The sequence below is a fragment of the Sphaerodactylus townsendi genome, linkage group LG05 (genome assembly GCF_021028975.2).
Source record: "Sphaerodactylus townsendi isolate TG3544 linkage group LG05, MPM_Stown_v2.3, whole genome shotgun sequence".
Taxonomy (NCBI): Eukaryota; Metazoa; Chordata; class Lepidosauria; order Squamata; family Sphaerodactylidae; genus Sphaerodactylus; species Sphaerodactylus townsendi.
In genome coordinates, this window is record NC_059429.1 from 108154785 (window position 1) to 108169112 (window position 14328).

The following is a 14328-nucleotide window of genomic DNA, read 5'->3' on the forward strand; positions in this document are numbered from 1 at the left end:
TTAATACACAAAGGACAGAAAAACCCAGTGGTCATTTAGTGCATGGGGAGGCTACAGACATACAAAAATATATGAGTTCTCAATATAACTCCTTACAAAGATCCTAGTGTATTTGGACTAGTGTCTGACAAGTACTATAGCCTATATCCCTGATGACATTGTGACCATACCATAACATCAGAACGCATACAGCTTGAAACTGCACTGATTTGTTTGTGTGTGTGGGTGTAAAATGCCATCAAGTCACAGCCAACGTATGGCAACCCTGTAGGCTTTTCCAAGCAAGAGGCATTTGGAGGTAGTTTGTTATTGCCTGCCTCCATGTTGTGACCCTGGGATTCCTTGGAGGTCTCTTATCCAAATACTAGCCAGGGCTGATCTTGCCTAGTTTCTGAGATCTGATGAGATTAGGCTATCCTTGGCCATCAGTTTATGGCTAGTAAGTCATGATAGTACAAAGTACAAAGTACAAAGTACAAAGTACAAAGTCCTAACCTACTGCATCTGTGTATGGTTCTCCAGTTGCACAGTGGCAAATAGGAATGCGCTCCAAAGGGTGATCACCACTGCACAAAGGATTATCGGCTGCCCTCTCCCCTCCTTGGAAGAAATCTATAATGCCCGAAGCCTAAATAAAGCCCAAAATATTCTGAGGGACCCGTCTCATCCAGCACACTCTCTTTTTAAACTGCTACCATCTGGCAGACGATACAGGGCCCTCAGAACTAGGACAAAGAGGTTTAGAGACAGCTTCTACTCTAGAGCTGTGGCTATGCTAAACTCCGCTGCTTCATACTGATGTATTTGGGGCTGTGTAGGGATGGGTGGAGGATGATGATGTATGAGTCTGAAATTGTGTGCATCGAGGAATGCTGCTGTAAATTTCGTTGTGCGTGCACAATGACAATAAAATGCTTATGCTTATGCTTATGCTTATGCTTATTGAGGACATTCCTAAGTGGCCAGTTGGGATTGACCAGAATGCTGATCAAGCGGTGAGCATAGACAGTGAGGTTTCCCCAAGCCATGTTGTACATCCAGAAAAGCAGTTAAATGTAGAAGAGGATATGATTTCACACAGTGTGAGAGCCACTGGCACCACTGAAGGACTTTTAATGAAGCACAATAAAAGCATGTTAAACAGTGTGCATGTAGCTCATTACTAATGTCCAGTAAGAGCTCTGTCTGTGTATATGTAGGCACTGAGGGTTCTAAGGGAACTCTTGGCTCAGAATGGCATGCAAAGGGGAAGAAACTGCAATAAAAGGAACATGTGGTCTTTAGCTCACAGTTTTACCTCAAATGAACCTTCATTAAAACTGCTGTAAGCCTGTTGTTTCAACACACCCCAGCTTTAAGAGGCTACTGTTATGCTCACTAAATGTGTTATGGTAACATGATTTTCAAAGATAGTGATTTTAAAAGATCACTCTTCCATGCCTGCTTGGTGGGTATGACATAAATTATCTCAGTTGGTGAGCATTTTTGGCAGTCCTGTGCATTCTCATGCAGACTTCTGCCCTGCCAAACACCTGATACATCTGTACATGTAGCTAAATGAGCTTCGACATGATACGATCTTGATTTGCAAGGAAATAGTTCCATATGGAAGAAGGGCCATGCTGGGAGCTTCACAAAACATAATGCGTGTGGCTTGCCTGACTTTAGATTTCTCCCTGACTTTAGATTTCTCCCATTGGAAGAATGACGTATAGGATTTGGGTGAAAAACAAAAGCTCCAAAGAATCCAGGGAGTGTTTGAAGAGCAAATAAAGAAGATCAAAAACAGGTCTAAAGTTATTACACAAAAAAGTATATCTTTATATCATATTGTCCCTCACCCTTCCTCTCTTTACCCATTGTATCCAGTTATCTCACATAGTAGGTTAGCTTTAGAGAAAGTGAAGGGCCTGCAAATTACCCAGGAAGCTTTGTGGAGGACTAGGAATTAAAATCTGAATCTCCCTCTCTCATGGTCTAAGATTCTAATCCCTACACCCACTTGCTCAATGACCAAGGAGAGATTCCAGCCAAGTTTAATACATTCTCCAGGCAAGGAGAGTTTTCACCCAGTTGTGGCATAGGTGGGCCACTTTCTTCCACCTGTACTATGTTATGTACTGTTCACTCCTCTTACAGGAAGGATATTGTATTCAATATATGAGTGCTAATAATTCTCTCTTTTTTTGCTTCTTCTTTGACTATAAGTTATAGATGTGAGGAAAGAAGAATGTGGGAAAATGTGTATTGTTAAATTTATATCAAACTTTCAGAACAAAAAGAGAGAGGAGAGAGAGCGCGAGAGGTAGAAATAAGACATCAGCTTGCCAGGAAAATTGCATGCATAAATCATGTTTAGAAGAAACAAAATAGTCAGAATCTGTCCCTTTGAAAGGACAAAATTATATGCTGCATGAACAATCTCACAATTAGAAGCTTTCTTCTTTTTTTCAAATATAAGTAGCATCTCCAGGTGGCTGCAAGGTCTGGGCTCTTGGATCTATAAAACTGCATTTCTCAATATCACCAGTGGAGGACTCTACATTCCTCTGGCAGCAACCTTCTAGAAATTCTTGACCCAAAGGACATCTGGCTAGGCTCAAGCAGGGCCAGGGCTTTTTCAGCCCTGCCCCTAGCCTGATGGAACTTCCTACCACCTGAGATTAGAACCCTGAGGGATGTGGTACAGTTCTGCAGGGCTCTGAAAATGCAGATGCTTCATCATGCCCATGGTTGAAGCAGCTGTGTATATCCTCTAGTCTGGCTTCCCCTCCTCCTATCCCTCCCCTCCTCTTTTCCTATCCCTCTCCTTCCCCCTTTCCCTGCCTATCATATTAGAAATATCTTGTGATACATTATCTTAGGTACACAATCTTGTGGTACATTATCTTAGGAAACGACCCCCTGTGGAAACATCTTCCTTATACAAATTCACTGGGAAGTCCCATGATTCCCATGTTGTTGGTTTAATGGTAGATATTTATCGTTAAAGTTTTGATTGTATTAAAGGGCTGATTATTAGGCTGGAATTTTATTGTTTATACTATTATATTGTATGATACTATTGTTGTTCACGACCCTGAATGTGACTTGCCAGGTTAGGGCAGGACAGAAATTTAAAATAAAGTGAAAAGTAAAAATGTTTTGAAAGGCTGCAGATGCTTGTGGGTAACAGAAACATTCAAGATTTTGTACTGCTCATTTTCTCAACCTTTTTTTAAAAAATCACAGGTTTAGAAAGGGTTAAATGTCCCCTCCCATAACCTACCTCCAGGTCTGTGAACAGCTCCCTGGAATTGTAGATTAGCTTTTTTCAAAATCTAGGGAAAATCTTAATCAAAGCTGTTTCCTATCTCATCTAGTTTGATCTTAAAGAGACCATCAGCAATGTCAGCTGGCAAGGGGACAGGCCACTCCAAGCTTATTTTCACTGACCATCCTAAAAAGTTATGGCTTCAACTCAGAGATGGTTATCTTCATATCCCAATCTTGCCTCTTGTACCCAAACAAAAGACAGAGTCAAACTGATCCAAACAAACAAGATTAGAAAGTTGGGATCCTTCAATAACTCCAATTCTGGCTCCGTATAGAAGAGTGTGACTTTCAAGTTGAACTGAAATGAAACTTTATCTGCAAAATTGCTTGTAGATAGATCATAGCAGTGGGCAGATGATGACTCAGCTTTCGGGTAGGAACAGCCATGATTTACTAAGCCATTCACACCTAGAACAGCTCCAGTGGAGGAGATGCAATAGCTGTTCAAAGACTGCTGTCGTGGCATAGTCTTCTAAAATGATCTGTGCAGCAATTAATTGGCTTCATCACAAACTGAAAGCCCCTGCATGAACAATCTCTTTTTGTGCTCCATCCACTTCACTTCCTCCAATTCCTGGAGACCTGTGCCAAGGAAGAAGTGGTGGAGAACAGAAGGAAGCAGCTGTTCCAATTGTCAGGTAAGTAAATATCAAGCCTGATAGATATGTAAGCCAGAGATTTACTCAGAATGCAATCCTAAGAAAAGTTAGGTGTAAAGCTGCTTAGGAGTAGACTACACAGTCAACTGACTCTGTGAGTTTCTTGGTGGCGACTGTTGAACTAACTGATCTAATATCACTATAGTGGCATTCAGGCATCATTAAGAAGGTAATATATCATGAACTCCACAATGTTAATAAGACTATACAGAATATAGTTCATAATAAACCTATATTTTCCATTTTTTGATTGAAGTGTGGAATTTCAAGCTTTCTGAAATTTGGGTCTCAGGATATATCATGAGATAACCCAGAACAAAAAGTCTGGTTATGTCAACACAAGAACTGAGGATATCTCAGCAAGCTCAGTCAATGATTCAGCAATGCAGTATAGTGGGGACTTTCCACAACTCCCATTCTGTCCAAGGTCTCCAACATCAGACACACAGATTCTGGTTTAGACATGTGCATTTGTTTTGTTTTTATTTTCATTCCAACAGCTTTGTTCATTTTTGTTACAATGTTATTATTACACATGTTCACTTTTATTATTCCATTCATTTCTGTTTATATTTGTGTAAATAAAAACACACACTTCCAGCTGTAAAATCATTGATTTCCATCCAACTTGGATGACATTCTAAGAGATTGTGCCCCTTGCTAAAGGGAGTCATCCTTGCCAGATTTCAGCAAAATGGGTGAAAGAGGCTGAGCTTTCGAGATAATTAAAATTCTTGCATGGCTGAGAAGGCAGAAGCAGACATCTGGAACCCAACAAAATAAGACTGTGTTACAGAGTGAGCACAGGGAAGTGTTTGGCAGACCAAGAAGGCAAGCAGTGTTACACAGAGGTAAATAGAGGCATCTGTTTACAAAATGGCAGTCACAGTTGCACTTGGAGCTTGCATTTGACATCCCAGGAAGAACGGCAGTAGACTCTGGGTTGGGGGCTGACACCTGCAACCCTCAGGACAACAAGCAGCAAACATAGTGGCTTCCACTTACAGAAGAAAGTTACTGGAGTAACCCAGTAAGTTCTCGCTCTTCACAGCCAGCATTACTTCCTAACCAGTATTACTCGTGTGTGTGTGTGTGTGTGTGTGTGTGTGTGTGTGTGTGTGTGTGTGTGTGTGTGTGTGTGAGAGAGAGAGAGAGAGAGAGTGTGTACACACACACCTCACTGTGTATTATCTGCAAACTATGAATGATTTGGCCAAAATCATGGGGGGAGGGGGAGACAGGAAAGAGCATTGAGAACAGGATTGTGCCATATGGAACTTCACAAGGTAGGTCCCACACTGATGTTAACTGGTCTTCAATGGCAAACATCTTTCTGTCTGATCTGTGAGGAATGATTTGAACCAGTTAAATGCATAATCCCTAATGCCCACTTCTGCTTCCAGGTTCCTCAACATGATGGCATGTTCCACTGTATCAAAGGCGGCATATCAGTCCAGCAGGACCAACAGGGAACTCTGACTTTTGTCTACATTCAGATGGACATAGTCAGCTAAACACAGCAGAGATATCTCTATCCCATAGCCTAGTCTGTAATCAGACTGAGAAAGGTCTAGAGCAGATGAGACCTAGAGATGGAGTTGATCTGCTACTGCTCTCTCAACCACTTTGCCTAGGAAGGGCAAATTAGAGACAGGACAATAATTGGCTGCACTATTTTTTCTACAGGGATGACTTTTTTGGTGGCTGATGGATACCCACGTTTTTGAGTGGTCATGTGAAGACGTTTTGTTAGTGATTGGGTTATAATAGACATGACTGCTATCTCAACAGAGCACATTGGGAATCCTAAAATCTCCTAGAGCACTGTGAAATCATGTAGAAGTCATAAACTTACATGGGTACACCATTTTAACTGGAGCCCTGTTCTGTGGGGTGTTGGAGCCCAAACTGTGGGGTGTTGGAGCCACAGTGACCTTGTTTTTGGGCAGTGGTCTTCAGCCTTGAAATCAAACCTTACCTCAAAGATTCCATACAAAAAAATAGGTCCAAGGTGTGGCCTTTTTCATGTGTTGGACCAGTCACAATTTGGGAAAGACTCAAGGCAGAGAAAGACACCATGAAGAAGCTGAGCCAGCCTGGATGAGATGTCCTTGGCATGACTGTTGAACAATGAGTCTGGGTTCCTCAAGCACTACATCGAAGACCATCTCCACAAATTCATACAAGGTGCCCACTGGAGAATTAGGTGGTCAGCAAACAAGTAAAAAGGCCTAATTTTTCCTAAGTCCCAAATGTGAGGAGGATACAATTAATTTCAGTGACAGTTTGCACTGGAACTCCATGGAAGTGAAGTATTTTACAGAATGTATATAACTGGATTTTCAAATCTTATGTATTTTATTGGAATCCACAGGGTTGGGAGGAATTTCACCCCAGGCTACTTTCCTGATCTAGGTTGCCCTGTTTTAAGTGACTGTTGTCCCTGCATGGAGATACCTATAGGGCTAACACCATTCTGGAAGGATACATTTAGACTGAGAAAATAGCACAGGGGGAAATGGTTAAACATTCCTTCCCCCAGCACAGCTCCTCCAATCAAATTTGGAGCCCCCTGTGGCTACTTTTAAGTGGAATGAAAACAACAGGAGATTTGATTATAGATCTCTTGTATAATGTGTCAGTTGGCTCTTAGTGAGGTAAGCTAGCCCCATGGCCTCATCCAGAATAAGATGATGGATGGTTGATGCTTTGTTTACCATTGACCTTGCATTCACTGTTATATAAAACCAGGGATTATCAATAACCTCACATTTAAAACCTGATTCTTTCAGGCTCATTAAGGGCTACTAGATTATCTTTATTCTTGTTCTGTCTCATTTAGCCTATTCCTTTCTGTTAATGTATGTAGCAATTCATTACTTTGCACTAGCCATAGGGCTCAGAGGTTAATTCAGTTTTCCTTTCCAAAGTGATTCTTTGTACAAATGCATGGCTGTAGATTTGTCTACAGATGAAAAGCCTATTTTAAAGTAGCTGGCAGCCTTTCCCATTCAGAAAATACTCCAAGTTAAAAATTTAACCACAGAATATTCCCCTACATACAAATACTGCAATATAAAATGGTCTGATTACCTTTTCCTAGCTTTACAGAATATTTGATTCACATGTTTTTTAATAGTGTAAAACATGACATTGCTCTTAGAACATATAATCAGAAATCCAGATGTGGACTTTCTCATGGGAGGGAGGGAAAGAGATTTGAGCTGAATTAGGAGACTGTGTAATGGACTGTTTACCATGCCAGGTCTATATTTTGTGACAAGACTGGGCACATTTCATGAGTTTAAAAAATCTACATTTCAGTAACAACAATCTTTCCTGTACATGAGATGCATTATGCAAATATGTTCAGTTTATGCAATAAGGTTTAAGCACAAAAAATGTCAATCCAGTCATGGAAAAGTGGATAGAGTACAAGCAAAAAAACTGGAATGTTAATGGACATATGGTAAAAGCATCAAGCCAAGGAATTAATGGGCTGATGGGACAGTAGATATACTTGTATCATGAGTGTTTTTGTGTGGTGTTTTATTGATGCACTTTGATGTGATCTCTCTTGAGCAATGTCTGATCATTTGGCACATCCACAGATTTGGTTATCAGGTGCCTGCCCATAATGGGTAAATGTCCATTCCCAACCCTCCATTACTCACATTCACTCCAGGAAACAGCAGAGGGAAATGATGTAATGGAATGTATCATACGATGACAAAGATGAGGACGTTATTGTTGAATGATTCCTATAGGGAAAACATGTATACAAATGGAAGGTCTAGCCTAGCAGGGAACTCTTGGGCCTTTGCTTGTTGTGCTGGCTTTCTGTTTGCAGAGATTTCTTTGGAATAGAAGATCTTTCAAAAACGGGACTCCCCCACCACACACCCGTACTTCAGTCGATTCTACCATCTTCCATTTTTTCTCTTGCATAGAGGGCCCCAGTTGCTCAGGACCTTCTTAAGAGTGTAGCTCTTCAGAGCAGAGGAGGAACTATTATCCTACTTTGTCCTCAGAGTTGAGCCTGATCCATCACAAGCTCTTACGGAGACAAGTGTGAGAGCTTGCCCCTAAGCTCAGTTCTCCTTGACTACGTCAAGTATTATTGTTTCATTATGATTATTTGGTTATTTATAGTCGGTCTTTCTTGCTGAGACTCAAAGTGGATTGCACATTGTCAGTCAGGTACAAACAACCCAGTATAGTACAGTTCCATTCCTCTTAAGGATTTGTCCCAGAGTTATGCCCTTTGAATTGGTTCAGAAGCTGTCTATATCTTTCTGATGTGGTTGCCAACACCAGCATGGGAAATGTAGGGGAAGATGCCTGGGAAGGGTAGTATTTGGGGAGGGAAGTCAGTATGCAAGGACTGTCTTGCAAAGCATCTATTTCCTCCAGGGAAAATAATCACTGTCTTCTGGAGAATAGTTGCAGTTCTGGAGAACAGCAGGCTCTACTTTCAATATGGTAAGCCTATTTTCTAAAAAAATATCAGTAGTTTTGGGGAGCTTTTGCTTACTCCTCTTTTGCCTAGTCCTCAAGACCCCCCCATGTCATTCATATTGAGTCACATATAGATTCAGCAAGTGTGACTCAGAAAAATTCAATTCAGTCTTCTATTCCATTCATGTATGAAATGGGTGCCTGTATTAGGGATGCCAGTCTCCGGCTAGAACTTGGGGATCCCCTGGAATTACAGTTCTTCTCTAGATTACAGAGATCAGTTCTCCTGGAGAAGGGGTAGATTCTATGGCATCATGCCCCACTGAGTCCTTGTCCTCCCCAGGCTCCATCTCCAAATTTCCAGGAGTTTCCCAACCTGGATCAGGCAACCCTACCCCATACCCCATACCCAAGGCAACACTTGGAAGACTTTTTGCTTAGGGCCTTCCAAAACCTGGGCAGAGGGACACTTTTTGATCTCTCATATGAATACCCCAGTCCAAGGACTAATGAGAAAAAAATGAGGGGACCCTGGTAACCCAAGGAGAGGAGCATGGAACTGAGAATGATTTGTTTTCTCGTGATGTTTGGTTTGGGTTCTATGATGGAAGGAATCTTTGTCTATGGGCCCATGGTGAGTGTTGCCAAGCCTACTGGCAACATCTTCTGATTGGGCCCCCATTATTTTGGAGCTCTTCCATGTAGAAGCCAAGGTCTGGAAGGAAGAAAGGAAGGAATGAGGAGAAGCCAACTGAACCAAGAAGAATCCTTGTAAATGCTGCCACAGTAAGAGGAAACAGTAGCGAGAACTTATATATAAAAAAGGGTTGGAAGGGGGGAGGGAGAAAGGAAAGCAGGAAAGCAACGGTAAAAAAATTAATTAAAAACAATAATGCTGTGACATGATGCTGTGAGCAAAACCAAAGTGGGTTATTTTGTTTGTTCCTGTGGAAAAATGATGAACTCCAGATTGAGAGAGTCTTCTGGCCGTTTTTAAGGTTGGTGTTTAAAAGTGGGCTGGCTTCGTGCAGCAGTGCGTTGCTGCAAAATTCAATAACCCTTAACTATGGTGGAAAAATGCCATGTGCCAACAGCTATTTTCCACAATTTTGTTCAAAAAAATATCTGAAAGAAATGCAGAAAATTGATTTGTAGCCCTGGCAGGAATACGGAGAACTAGTAGCGTGAAGCTGTGGGCCAATAATTTATGTTTCAAATATCATCGCGTATGTTGCCTATATAATTTCAAGGGAGAATAATAATAATTAAAAGTGCCCGCACTCACCAATCGTTTCTTACGAGGGAAAATGCTGAATGGAGTCAACAGAGGGGGTTTCCTTCTGGTGCTTAACATTTCCAATGGAGTTTTCAAGAATTTAATACAGAACTGTCTCTGCCTCATCAAAAAACATGCCGAGGTGGATTCCAACAAGTGCAGAGAAAATGTGTCATCCACGATCACCAGGCAGGCTCACCAAGCTGAAACGTGGCAATGGCTTCATAACACAACACACAGCTATGTTTGCTGATGCTGGTTAAAAAAAAGGGGGGGGATAGAGGGTTCTTTTGAAAAAAATCTGTTTTTAGCATATATATGGATGCAGGAGGGTTGCTGCTGTTTCATTCAGTTGGCTCCTTTCACCTGGTTACCAGCAGGAGGTTGTGAGAAAACAGAGATACAAGAATATCTGGGGCTCATCTTTTGTTGAATCCCTATGTTTGTCTCTTCCATCTCATTCCTTTCCGTATTCTCAGTTTTGTGCGTGTGCTTATGGAATGATAGAATCATAGAGTTGCAAGCTGTCATTCAGGCCATCTAGTCCAACCATCTGCTCAACGGAGGATCAGCCTAGAGCAGCCACTGCTTGAAAACTATCAGAGAGGGGGAGCTCACCACCTCCCTAAGCAGCCAATTCCATTGTTGGACTACTCTCATTGTACTTGTTTTTCCTAACGTCCAGGCAGGGAGAGGGTGGTTTTATTCTAGGTTTTACATACGTAGTTTTATTTGTGGTCTTAAAAGTTAGAGGCAATTTCGATGTATATCAAGTTGTGTGTAAATAAATATTCCATTTAGTTTGAATCAGTTATTTTAGTCCTGTTGCTTTTTTTAATTGGGAATAACTTGCAGGAATAAAACAATTTATTTATTTATTTATTAGATTTATAAGCCGCCTCACCCCCGAAGGGTGAAATACGTGGGCAAAATATTCCTTCTTTATTTTGCAGGAGGATCCTGATTCCCCCTTCTTTGGGTCCAGTTTCAGGTAACACAAATGGTTTCAATATAGCTAAGATAAATAAATATAATAAATAAATATAATATAATATATATAAATATAATAACTATAATAAATACATTTTGCCTATAGGATCCTGATTCCCCCTTCTTTGGGACCAGTGTTTTGCCTATAGGATCCTAATTCCCCCTTCTTTGGGACCAGTGTTTTGCCTATAGGATCCTAATTCCCCCTTCTTTGGGACCAGTGTTTTGCCTCCACTTAGGATCCTAATTCCCCCTTCTTTGGGACCAGTGTTTTGCCTATAGGATCCTAATTCCCCCTTCTTTGGGACCAGTGTTTTGCCTATAGGATCCTAATTCCCCCTTCTTTGGGACCAGTGTTTTGCCTATAGGATCCTAATTCCCCCTTCTTTGGGACCAGTGTTTTGCCTATAGGATCCTAATTCCCCCTTCTTTGGGACCAGTGTTTTGCCTATAGGATCCTAATTCCCCCTTCTTTGGGTCCCGTTTCAGGTAACACAAATGATTTCAGTACTGCTAAGATAAATAAATAAAATAAATAAATAGCCAATCCTGTGAGGTAGGCTTCGCGGATATTTGCGTAATATTCAGTGGCTTTCCCAGTAAGCTGCCATATTAAGGCAGAGATTTGACCACTACACAACCTAACTAACCTTAAACTTTCAGTTTCTAGAGGACTATTTGAGGGTATCTATCACAACTCCTTTAACGTCTCACAATTTTTATGTCACTTGCAAAGTGATGGTGGCAGAAAGTGAGGTCAGGTCATGACCCATTTAGGGAGATCTCTTAGAATTTTCATCGCACTGGATGTTCAGAATTGGTTTGGCAATTCTGCCTCACAACCTTGAACTTTCTTGGTGGTCTCTCATGCAAATGGTAACCATGGTGAATCCTGCTTAGCTTCCAAGATCCAGCAAGATTGATCTAGGCTGAGCTACCCAGGCCAGAAAAGTTAAAGTAACCAGGCAAGTTAAAGCAATTTGTTTTTAAACGCATGTTTCTGTCCCTTATTTTAGACATTTATTCTCTAGCTCCATTTTTATGGTTGTTTTATACAAAAATTCCCCAAAATATTTTCTAGCTATACACTTTTGCTTAGTTAAATAATAAATTGACATTGGCTTCTGTTGATGTTCATATGGACAATTCTGAGCAGGGCTTCATATTTCTTCCTGGATTATTATAAGCAAGGCATTCACTGAAACAAGACGGCTTTGTATGTATACAATTATCCCAATTATGTTCAAGATAATTTTGTGGGCATTTTTTTCCTTTTATTTTTGGCTGTGTCAACAATTCAGTTTGGAAAGCCAAGTGATCTGGTGGTTGTACAAAATCCGAGATCCCACTGGAATTAGGATCAGTATCCCAGTTCAAAGAATTTTAATAGTCAAATGTCTGCCTAATCCATGGTGCATCCACAGACCCCTTTTTCTTTCTGTCCCAGCCCAGAAACTATTGGTGTCAAAGCCAGCTTGCTATGCAACCCTGAGCAGCCTACTCAGAATCCTACTCAGGTCTATTGAACCAGGATTGCTCCAAAGAATGAGTTTTTAGGATTGCACTGTAAGTCACCTTCTTGGGAGGTACAGGAGAACGAAAAGAGACAAGAATGCAGAAGCTAAGTCCATCGCTTGCCATTTTTTAAAAGGAAACATATTTCTGATTTTTTAAAGTTCGCACTGCCCCATCTATAGAAGGCCTTTATAGTATAACAAAAAGCTACACATGACAAGAGATGAATACATATGCCTCTTTTGTTTTCATTGTAGTGTGTATTCATTGTGAGTGGTGTCTGTTTTGCTAGTTGTCTGATTTGATTTATTTATACACCATTTAATGAAATTTTATGGGCAAAAAAGAAGTTGCAATCTTATTGACAAAATGCATTTGCTAAGGAAAAAAAATAGCTAGGTTAATGTCCTGAGTAAAGAGAATCCACCCCCCTCTGAAACAATGGCCTTCCATTCCATACACCAAACCATGTTCAGCCTTAAATGGTCCCTTATTTTATTTTGCTACTGCATTAAGTGAGCCACATTACTTCTGGACGAAACTCTGTAATGAAGTTTATCCCAGCCATAAACTATATACTATAATGTACTAATTGGCCACTTATACACTTGTGGTCTCCTTTGCATTGAGAGGACATTCCCTTCAGGTTGGATTCTCAGGTGGGTAATCAGTTTACTAGATCCAATGAGACAAGTGTTATTCAGCAATTATACCATGATTTTATGTATTTTTTATACATTTACACCTGCTTTTCTCCCCACTAGGGTCTCAAAGTGGCATACAGCATTCTTCCCTCTTCCATTTTGCTTCTCACAACAAGCCTATGAAGTAGATTTGACTGAGTAGCATTGCTGATTGCTGATCTTCTCACTTTAACATGCAACTTATCCCTGAAATCTGCCACCATCCCTGAAGACTGGAAGATGGTCAATGTCACACCAATCTTTAAGAAAGGATCTAGGGGGGACCAGGGAAATTACAGGCCAGTCAGTTTGACATCTGTTCCTGGTAAATTAGTAGAATCTATCATTAAAGATAAAATTATAAACCATGTAGAAAAGCAAGACCTGCTGAGAAAGAGTCAGCATGGCTTTTGCAGAGGCAAATCCTGTCTTACAAACTTACTAGAGTTCTTTGAGGGTGTAAACAGGCATGTGGATAAGGGGGAACCAGTATACATTGTCTACTTGGATTTCCAAAAGGCTTTTGACAAAGTTCCTCACCAGAGACTATTGAGAAAACTCAGCAATCAAGGAATAAGAGGGGAAGTCCTCCTATGGATTAAAAACTGGTTGAGAAACAGGAAGCAAAGAGTGGGTGTAAATGGGAAATTCTCACATTGGAGAGATGTAAGGAGTGGTGTCCCCCAAGGATCCATTTTGGGACCAGTGCTCTTTAACCTATTCATAAATGACCTGGAAGTAGGGGTGGGTAGCGTGGTGGCCAAGTATGCAGATGATACCAAATTATGTAGGGTGGTGAGAACCACAAAGGATTGTGAAGAGCTCCAAAGCGGACCTTCCCATAAATTAGGTGAGGTGGGCTCAAGAAATGGCAAATGCAGTTCAATGTAGCAAAATGTAAAGTGATGCACATAGGGGCAAAAAATCCAAACTTCACATTACACATCTACAGGGGTCAGTGCTATCAGTCACAGACCAGGAAAGGTAATTAGGCGTCTTAGTTGATAGTTCCATTACGGGAATGTCAACTCAATGCATGGCAGCTGTGAAAAAGGCAAACTCTATGCTGGGGATAATTAGGAAAGGAATTGAGAATAAAACTGCAAAGATTGTCATGCCCTTATATAAAGCAGTGGTGCAACTGCATCACCTTTGGAGTACTGTGTTCAGTTCTGGGTCGCCACATCTCAAAAAAAAGCGATATTGAAGAGATAGAAAAAGTGCAGAGAAGGGCAACGAGGATGATTGAGGGACTGGAGCACCTTCCTTATGAGGAGAGGCTGCAGCGTTTGGGACCCTTTAGTTTGGAGAGGCGACGTCTGAGGGGGGATATGATTGAAGTCTATAAAATTATGCATGGGGTAGAAAATGTTGACAGAGAGAAATTTTTCTCTCTTTCTCACAATACTAGAACCAGGGGCATTCATTGAAA